This window comes from Cryptomeria japonica, chromosome 7, assembly GCF_030272615.1.
Source record: "Cryptomeria japonica chromosome 7, Sugi_1.0, whole genome shotgun sequence".
Classification (NCBI taxonomy): Eukaryota; Viridiplantae; Streptophyta; class Pinopsida; order Cupressales; family Cupressaceae; genus Cryptomeria; species Cryptomeria japonica.
Window position 1 is genome coordinate 98,829,126 of NC_081411.1, and position 10,111 is coordinate 98,839,236.

The 10,111-nt window shown below is 36.0% G+C and overlaps 1 long non-coding RNA gene across 1 annotated transcript; it reads left to right on the forward strand.

The window, feature by feature from the left end:
* Positions 1-5,189: 5,189 nt before the first annotated feature.
* Positions 5,190-5,677, forward strand: LOC131856320 (uncharacterized). Its single transcript, XR_009358426.1, has 3 exons — positions 5,190-5,271; positions 5,391-5,459; positions 5,538-5,677. It is a non-coding gene; the product is annotated as an uncharacterized LOC131856320 (long non-coding RNA).
* Positions 5,678-10,111: the final 4,434 nt, after the last annotated feature.

The window sequence follows — 10,111 nt, forward strand, 5'->3', positions numbered from 1 at the left end:
ACTTTGTTTTTGATGTGTTTGGTTGTTTTTGAGAAATGTTGGATGAGTACTTTGTTTTTGAAAGTGATTTTCTGATTTTTCTTTGACAAGAAAACAAAGCAAGCACACAAACACAAGAATGTTGCCCCCAAAGGCACAAATGAGTATGGGTCTAGATCAACCCAATCCTTGGACTTGTTTTTGACCCTTCCTTTAGATTTATTTTAAGGTGTATTTCCAAAGCTTGAAGTCGGCTCAATTCGCACTAGGTCTGTAAAACGAACACACTTCAAACACTTTTTATCCCTAAGGTCAAATGGCCAGTTGTGATAAATTTAGCCCACATCTTGATATTTCTTCGACTTTGGTACTACATACCTTATGAATCCCGCCGTGGCAGGTAAGGATGTGATATACTAAGTCTTGCACGAGCATAACAAATAGATGATCCCTATGATGGGGGAGTCACCACTTTTATCAAGCCACAAGTGACTTTTCAAAAAGCTATGTTTCTACTCAAGGAAATATGTATGGTGAGTATCTTGGGAGCAAAACCATCTATGCTCTTGCACTAAATTATACCTCAAATATCCTCAATCAATAGAACAGGTGGGCTACTACTTAAAGGTGTTTAGTCATGTTCGATGGCTTTGGACATAAGTTCATTCTGCAGTGACTCACTTAAGAGCCTTGTAACTGGTGGTGGGGCCCATTTGTCCTTTCGGCCAGTTACACTGTAGGAACAGCTATACCCAAGGCTACAGCTTTCGCTCTCACCTGATTTCTATAGCGGCTCGAAGGATTTACCGCTCGAGGTCGTTCCCAAGAGTATCGATCCCTTGGCAGGCCTCTCTTAAAAAGATAAAATGTGAGTGTTACTAACACTTTTCTCTTGCACCTAGGACCACGAAAGCCAAGGGAGAGGATAGTGTGTGTTAGAAGTAGGACCACTCGACCAACTCTTTGCACAAGTGTGCCAAGCACGAAAAACACCTGTTCTTTTTAATCTATCATTGCAATGTGATCTAACTATTTGGAGATGTTGCTCCAACAATCATGGTGTTCTTTTTAATTTTCAAAGGCAATTGTTTGAGTAAACTAGAATTTGAAAATCCTGGTCAACTTAATGAAAAGCACGTTTGCATGAAGTAAGATTGCTTTAAAAATGAGACAAGTTGATTGTGAATTTTATTTGCACCAAAAATGGAAGTGTGGATTGTGAGTTTTATCTTGATGCAAGAAATAAAATTTGCCTTGTTGATTTTAAGCACCAAAACGAAGTTTGTTTCCTAACTTGCAAAAAAAATAAAGTTGTTTTTGTATAAGTTTGTGGTTCTTTTTACCTTTGAACAATGAAATTCTTTTTAAGAGCCCCAAACAAATGTGTGATTCTTTTTTAAAAGCCCAAATTTGAAATGTGAAGTTAATTTTAAACCAAAATAAAAAGTGAATTCATTTTTAAAACCAACTTCAAAAAACAAGTTAGTAAAAAATATAAATCTACTTTTTAATCTAATTTAAATCTGCACAAAAGAGAAAAATAGTTAGTAAAATCCGCCTATTTGGTGGGCTTCTACAAGCCTAATTTTTTATTTTTTTTTTGGTTTTTTTTTTTTTTGGTTACAAAGTGATTTGTACAACGTTTTGTTACAATAGCGCTAGTCTGCGTTTGAACAGAGGCACTATTTAACACAAACGTATTAAAAGAAAGGGAAAGACAGAGAAGGGAAAAGCACTGAAACAGGGGGAATAGCGCCAAAATAATGCCAAACGCACCAAAACAGTGTCAAAATCGCAACCTGTGTGACATTTTCAACATTCAAACATGTTATTGGTTAAAAAAAAAAAAAAAAAAAATTGATCTTTTTGGTGTTTGGATTCACGTCGGGTTCACCAAATGATGCTCTGCAAAAAGGATTAGAAAATCTGTTTGATGGCAACACACACAAGAGCACAAGAAACAAACGTTAGTGTTAGCAACAAAAGATTATCCTAAACAGGCATATCAAGAGAGATATTAAGCATGAAATAGAAAGCATATAAACATAAAATGAAATAGCTAATCAAGATGCTCATAGTTGCTCCTCCCTTGTTCCTCTCCTCTCCAAGTCCCAAATGAGTGTAGCTCTCAGCTTTTAGCACTAGCCATGGATGCCATATGGAGATTCAAGATGGTTGAATATGATAAGCAAATACTATGCAAGAGTAGATAGTGATGCTATGAAAAAGCTCTATGCTAATGCCAGTATAACAACAATACTCTAAAAATGCTTCTCTTTGCTTGAGGAGAAGGGTTCTATTTATAGAAGAAATAGGGAAATGAAGGGTTAAGATTGAGAAATCTTAACAAGGGTTAGGATTGAAAGTTGGGGATCCATGTGCACAATTGGCACCAATAAAATGGTGACAAGTTTCAACATAGGATTGGGTTGAGAGAAGAGGTTGGAGGCATTAAAGGCCTGAGAAGACCTCATGGTTATCTAGAAGGTAAGGGTCAAGTCTAAATTAAGATTACCCATTGGATTAAGAGTTAATCCAAGGATAAACCTTTGTGCAAATGTTTAAGAGATAATCATGGTCAAAGCATTAATGGCCTGATGAGACCTTTGGGTTGGGTAGAGGTTGAGTCAAAACAAATGTTTTAACCATGTGGGAGGGTTGAATTAACCATTAATGGTTATTGGAGACTTTGGGGATTAAGTGGTTGAAGGTTGGAAGCCTTCAATGGTTATCAAAGACTTTGAGGGTTAATTTGTTGAACACACAAAGCATTAATTGCTTTTCAAAGACTTTGGAGTCTTTGAGAAGTGACTCCAATTTGCTTAGGAATGTGACAATATTTAGGGGATGGATTAGGCTAATTAGGAAGGGTTTAGAAGAATCTAGAAGGGGTTTAGGCATACAAGTGGATTTTGTAGGAAAATGCAAGTGGGAGAAATTTTGGTATTTTCAATTAAAATAAAATCATTTATTTCAATTAAATGGTGTAAGTTGAATTTGGATAAATATTTAAATAAATATTAATTTATTTAAATGAGAAAAAGAAGATAAAGCATTTAAAATGCTTGAAGACTTTGAGGGAAACCATTAAAGGCTTGAAGACTTTAAGGAAAACCATTAAAGTCTTAAGAAGATTATAGAAGGAAGCCATCAAGTTTGAAGACTTTAAAGCCATCAAGTTTGACTACTTTAAGGGAAACCATTAAAGGTTTCAAGTGGGTGAGGATAAATAGGATTTTAAATAAATAATTTATTTAAAATAGTTGTGCAACTTGCTTTTGTAGGAATATACAAGTGGGTGGAGGATAAAGGTGATTTAAATAAATTATTTATTTAAAATAATTGTGCAACTTGCTTTTGTAGGAAAATACAAGTGGGTGGAGGATAAAGGTGATTTAAATAAATAATTTATTTATTTAAATGTGAGAGGTGGGATTTTGGGGGTTTTAAATAAATATTAATTTATTTAAATGTGAGAGAAGATTTAATTAAACAAATATGATTTATTTATTTAATTAATGGTATGAATTTGGTTAAGTGAATTAAATCAAATAAATTGAATAATTTATTTAATTAATAGGAGAATGGGGTTAAGATGAATTAATTAAATATTAATTTAATTAATTATTAATTGATGGTTAAATAATCAAATAAATACTAAGTATTCATTTAATTAAGTGGACAGATTTATGTGACTACAGTATGTATTTTTATTTTCTTATTGTCATTTTTTTATTAATTTGAAGATTAAACTAGGTTTATTGATTTAAATTTATTTTCATTATCAGGAAATGAGATTAGACAAGAAAATGTTGAAAACACTCAATCACCTCCTCATGAAGACCATATTGAAGAAGAAACACATCAATCACCTCCTCATGAAGACCATATTGAAGAAGAAGCACATCAAGAACCTCCTACAATCCTTAGACATCTCATAGGTACATAAGAAAACCTAAAATAGCCAAAAAGAGCTTGAAGGTTTAATCACAAGGCTAAAAGATCCCACTGGAACAAACTAACTCCCATAGGAAAAACATTGCCAGTTCTTTGCAATCTATTGTATCTCACATACAATCTGTGAGTCGGCAAATAAATTTTTGGTCCAGTAAGAAGGAAGAACAAAAGCAATTTTATGCTGACAAATTATCATATGCGGCAGTGAAGAAAAAGAAAATTAATAAATTTGACTTGTGTGCTCTTTTTACGGACCCCCAAACAAATCAACCTTTACACCCTGGATGTAGGAGATTCCCTATTCATTGGTGTCATCATGAAGGGATTAAGAACAATTTTTGGGATAGGTGGTGGATGGTATTTGATCAGCCCCCATGCAATAATCATGAGGTACCCCAATACTTTTTGAGAAAAATGTACTGTGAGTTTGTCCTTAATGAGATCCCAAATTATTTTGATTTTCTAGATTTCCAAGGTAGAGGTGGGGGTTCCTCGCATGATAGAGAGGGTGCACAACATGATCCAAATCTCCCACAAAGACCCTTGGCCAGACCTATGGTGGAGCATGTTATTATTCCTTCCATTGTGAAAGAGAGTATTGAGGTTGAAACTCTAGACTCGATTAGCTCACTCACTCAGACCCTTATATAGTATGCTAGGCCTCTAGTAGAGGGTGATGCGAGTGATGATGTTGATTCTTCTAGGCATTGAGTTCCAGCTCATTTTTGTCGATCTTGTGGTTCTCTTTGCACTTATGATCCTAATAGTTCTGAGAATGCACGTGCACGAGCAGAGTTTTCTACAGAGAACATTGTCATGATAGAATCCTTGCTGAACAAAACATTTGACATTGATACCGAGGTGAATTTCATTACAAGTTCATTTCATTCTTTTTATTAAATCTTATATGTAAATTTGAGAATATATCTAAATTAGTAAATTATTATGATAAAAAATCAGGATCAAAGTGTTCACAATACTACTTCATCGACTCCATAGGTATACAACGAGTGAAGACATATAAGTATTATATGTAGATAGTTGAACCTTATGTGAATTATTTTCTAATTACTCATTTTGGATGTCAAATAGTTTGATGCTAGAGCTTCAACATCAACACCTCGTAGTGTATTTCATTGACAATCTTTCACCCAAGTAAACAATTTATCTTTAATGTTCACAGTTTATCTTTAAATAATATAGATAGTTTTGGCAATTAATCAATATACTTTGTTTAATTTTCAGATGTTGACATCAGAGACTCCTCCTGCTGTCCACGCGTCAATGGAGCGTGGTGTTGCTGCAGCAGTAGCAAGTTCAATTGCTCTAATAGAAGTATGAGACATATTTGTAAATTTAGCAAATTTAGCATTACATTTGTTATCTTAATAATATGTTATTAAAAATTTTAACGACACTTGTATTTAGTTTAATTTATATTGTGATGCTTATAGGAGGGGCTTGTCACTCCAGATCATGAACATGCACCTGTTGTGGATGAACATCATGATTATTTGTATGCGGTAAGTGACTATTCTATTATATGTCATTCTAAAATTCAATTTTTCTATATGCTAACATCATTCTTTTCATTGTATCAGATGGAGTTACAAAAAAGTCTGGAGAGGAGATCGAGTGGACGTACTCGAAAGACACCTGCATCATATACATCTCCATCCCCTCGATAGGCAAAGATATCTCGTGATCTGTTTCCTTCCCCTAGAGGGAAATGAATAGAATAGGGTCCTATGTTATATGCCTATATGGCAATTTTGAACATATGTTTTGTATTACGAATATGTGACATTCTATCTCCATATGGCTTTTGGCAAGCTCCTATTTGACTTTATTGGATACCATGTTGTATGCCTATATGGCAAATTTGAACATATGTTTTGTATTATGAATATGTGACATTCTATGTCCACATGGCTTTTGGCAAGCCCCTATTTGACTTTATTGGATATCATGTTGCATGCCTTTATAGCAATTTTGAACATATGTTTTGTTTTATGAATATGTGAAATTCTAAGTCCATATGGCTTTTGGCAAGCCTATTTGTTTGTATTGGATATGTAGTCACACAAATCTGTCCAGCTTAATTAAATAAATAATTGCTATTTATTTGATTAAAAATCCACTAGCCATCAATTAATTAAATTAATATTTAATTAATTCTTCTTCAAACATTCTCCTATTAATTAAATAAATTATTCAATTTATTTTAATTAATTCATTATACCAAATTCACAATCAATTAAATGAATAAATTCTATTTATTTAATTAAATCCCCCCTTATTTCTCTTTTAAATAAATTAACATTTATTTAAATCATTTAAACCCCCCCCCCCCCCCCCCCACTTGCATTTTCCTACAAATGCAACTTGCACACACAAATTGAAATAAATTAATTTTATTTTAATAAAAGTCCTATTTTCCCTCACCCACCAAATCCACTTGCATTCCTAAACCCCCTTCTAGATTCTTCTAAACCCTTCCTAATTAGCCTAATCCATCCCCTAATTATTGTCACATTCTTAAGCAACTTTAAGTCACTTCTCAAAGACTCCAAAGTCTTTGAAAAACATTTAATGCTTTGTGTGTTCAACAATTTAACCTCTAAAGTCTTCCAAACCACTAATGACTCTTACATGACCATTAATGGCTCTTACATAACCATTTATGGTTATTTCAACTTACACTCATGGGTCTCCTCAAGCATTTATTGCTTTGACCATGGTTATCCCTTTTGCCTTTGCACAAGAGTTTATCCATTGGATAAAAGCTTTATTCTTTGAATAAAGAATTTATTCACTCAACCCAACCTTGACCTTAACTCCCAAGTTGACTCCCAAGTCATGTCAAACATTTAATGCTTATGCCCCCTCCTCTCAACCTATCTCATATTGACATTTGTCATCCTAGGATTGGATTGAAAGCCATCACATGGATTGAATATCATTCAATCTTGACCCTTGTTGAGATTATTCAATCTCAACCATCCATTGTTCCATTTTTCCTATAAATAGAGCTCATTTCTTCATAATCCAGATCTTGAAAACTTGTATGTATTTAAACTATAGTGAATTCTAGAGAGCATTTAGCATAAATCACTCATATATTGTCATCTTGGACTAAAATAAATCTTAGTTCTTTTTCATAATATATTTGATTAGTTTGTTTTATACTTGCATAGCATAAGCTTGAGATCATTTACAATATTGAATCTCCATAAGCATCCATAGTGCAAAAAGCTATTGAGAGCTACACTATTTTGGAACTTGGAGAGGAGAGGAACAAAGGAGAAGGAGCTAAGAACATGTTAAGAGACATTTAGAGATGCCTTCTTGCATTTGTGTCATTTGTTAAATATGTTAGCATGATCTTAGTATATCTTTTGATATGCCTGCTTAGATTAGTTCTTAGTTGAATAACACTAACTACTTCTTGTATGTTTTTGTGTGTTATCCCACCACAGGTTTTAATCTAACACATCCTCTTTTTTGCGGTGCATTAGGATATGTTTGATAGTTTTAACGATATACAATGTTGCATGGATTTGTAGCTTTTTGATTTATGCAAATCATTTATCATGGTTATCCATAATTGCAGTATAAATGATTAAATGAATAATTGCACAAAGTTTATTGTTACTTAAGCTTTGAACCTAAATATGTGTTTGTAATCCAAGACACAAGCTTATGGAGATCACCACAAATTCAATAGTTATAGTCAAAATAAGACTATATAAAGGAAACATGGAAAGAGCCAAAATTAGACAATGTAAGACACCATTGTACCAATACCCATTCTAAAAAAATTGCATAGCCCATAAACTTATATTCATCTAATGCATGCACTTAGGTGATTTCGCCGCTAGGGTGTGGCCCGCAAGGATCGGGTGAGTTGGAGAGAAAAAAGAAGGCATTCCTAGTGTAAACCTGACCACCCTGATGCATATGAGCTGATGGTTCGGTGCTGTGACGAGCGGATTGAAAGATGGGGCATTGTGCAACTTTTCATTGAACTCATCTGACGCTTTTTGTCGCAATCGAGAAAGTGTCACCATGAGAAACTAGATCCGAGTCTACTGAAACCAAGAGAGGATTTTTTAGAGTGCCTTAACATGACCCCACAGGATTAGATAACTCATTCTTATGATTAACGGGCACTGAGAAACGTGATGCCATATATTGACAACTTTGAGCAACTTGAGCACTAAGGTGATTTCACTGCTAGGGTGTGGCCCGCAATGATTGAGCAAGTTGGAGAGCAAAAAGAAGGAATTCCTAGCATAAACCCAGCCACCTCGATGTGTACGAGCTGACGATTCGGTGCCGCGACGAGCGGATTAAAAGATGGGCCATTGTGAAACTTTTCATTGAACTCATCTGATGCTTTTTGTCGCAACTGAGAAAGTGTCACCACGAGCAACTGGATACGAGTCTACCGAAACCGAGAGAGGCTTTTTTAGAGTGCCATAACATGACCCCGTGGGATTAGATGGATCATTCTTATGATTAACGGGCCCCGAGAAACGCGATGCCGAATATTGACAACTTTGAGCAACTTGAGCATTAAGGCGATTTTGCTGCTAGGGTGTGGCCCGCACCGATCAGGCGAGTTGGAGAGAAAAAAGAAGGAATTCCTAGCGTAAAAATGGCCACCTTGACATGTATGAGTTGATGTTTAGGTGTCACGACGAGCGGATTGAAAGATGGGACATTGTGCAACTTTTCATTGAACTCATCTTATGCTTTTTGTCTCAATCGAGAAAGTGTCACCACGAGCAACTGGATCCAAGTCTATCAAAATTGAGAGAGGCTTTTTTAGAGTGCCATAACATGACCCCGCAGGATCAGATGGATCATTTTATGTTTAACGAGCGCCAAGAAACGCGATGTCGAATATTGACAACTTTGAGCAACTTGAGCACTTAGGCGATTTCGTTGCTAGGGTGTGGCCCGCAACGATCGAGTGAGTTGGAGAGAAAAAAGAATGCATTCCTAGCGTAAAACCAGCCACCCCAATGCGTACGAGCTGACAGTTTGCTGCCGTGACGAGTGGATTGAAAGATGGGGCATTGTGCAACTTTTCATTGAACTCATCTGACGCTTTTTGTTGCAACCGAAAAAGTGTCGCCATGAGCAACTGGATCCGAGTCTACCGAGACCAAGAGAGGATTTTTTAGAGTGCCATAACATGAACCCATAGGATCATTCTTATGATTAACGAGCGTTGAGAAACACAATGCCGAATATTGACAACTTTAAGCAACTTGAGCACTAAGGCGATTTCGCTGCTAGGGTGTGGCTTGCATTGATCAGACAAGTTGGAGAGAAAAAAGAATGCATTCCTAGCATAAACCTGACCACCCTAATGTGTACGAGCTGACAATTTGGTGCGGTGATGAGGGGATTGAAAGATGGGGCATTGTGCAACTTTTCATTGAACTCATTTGATGCTTTTTGCCGCAACCGAGAAAGTGTCGCCACGAGCAACTGGATCCGAGTCTACCAAAACTGAGAGAGGTTTTTTTAGAGTGCCATAATAATACCCCACAGGATCAGACAACTCATTCTTATAATTAACGGGCATCGAGAAACGCGATGACGAATATTGACAACTTTGCATAATTTGAGCACTAAGGCGATTTCGCTACTAGGGTGTGGCCTGTAACGATCGGGTGAGTTGGAAAGAAAAAAGACGGCATTCCTAGCATAAACCCAGCCACCCTGACGCGTATGAGTTGACAGTTTAGGACGAGCAGATTGAAAGATGGGGCATTGTGCAACTTTTCATTGAACTCATCTGACGCTTTTTGTCGCAACCGAGAAAGTGTTGCCATGAGCAACTGGATATGAGTCTACTGAAATCGAGAGAGAATTTTTTAGAGTGCCATAATACGAGCCCGTAGGATCAGACGAATCATTATTATGATTAACGGGCGTCGAGAAACACAATGCTGAATATTGACAACTTTGAGCAACTTGAGCACTAAGGCGATTTCGCTGCTAAAGTGTGGCCCGCAATGATCGAGCGATTTGGAGAGAAAAAATAAAGCATTCCTAGTGTAAAATCAGCCACCTCGACACATATGAGCTGATGGTTTGGTGTCGCGACGAGCGGATTGAAAGATGGGGCATTGTGCAACTTTTCATTGAACTCATTTGA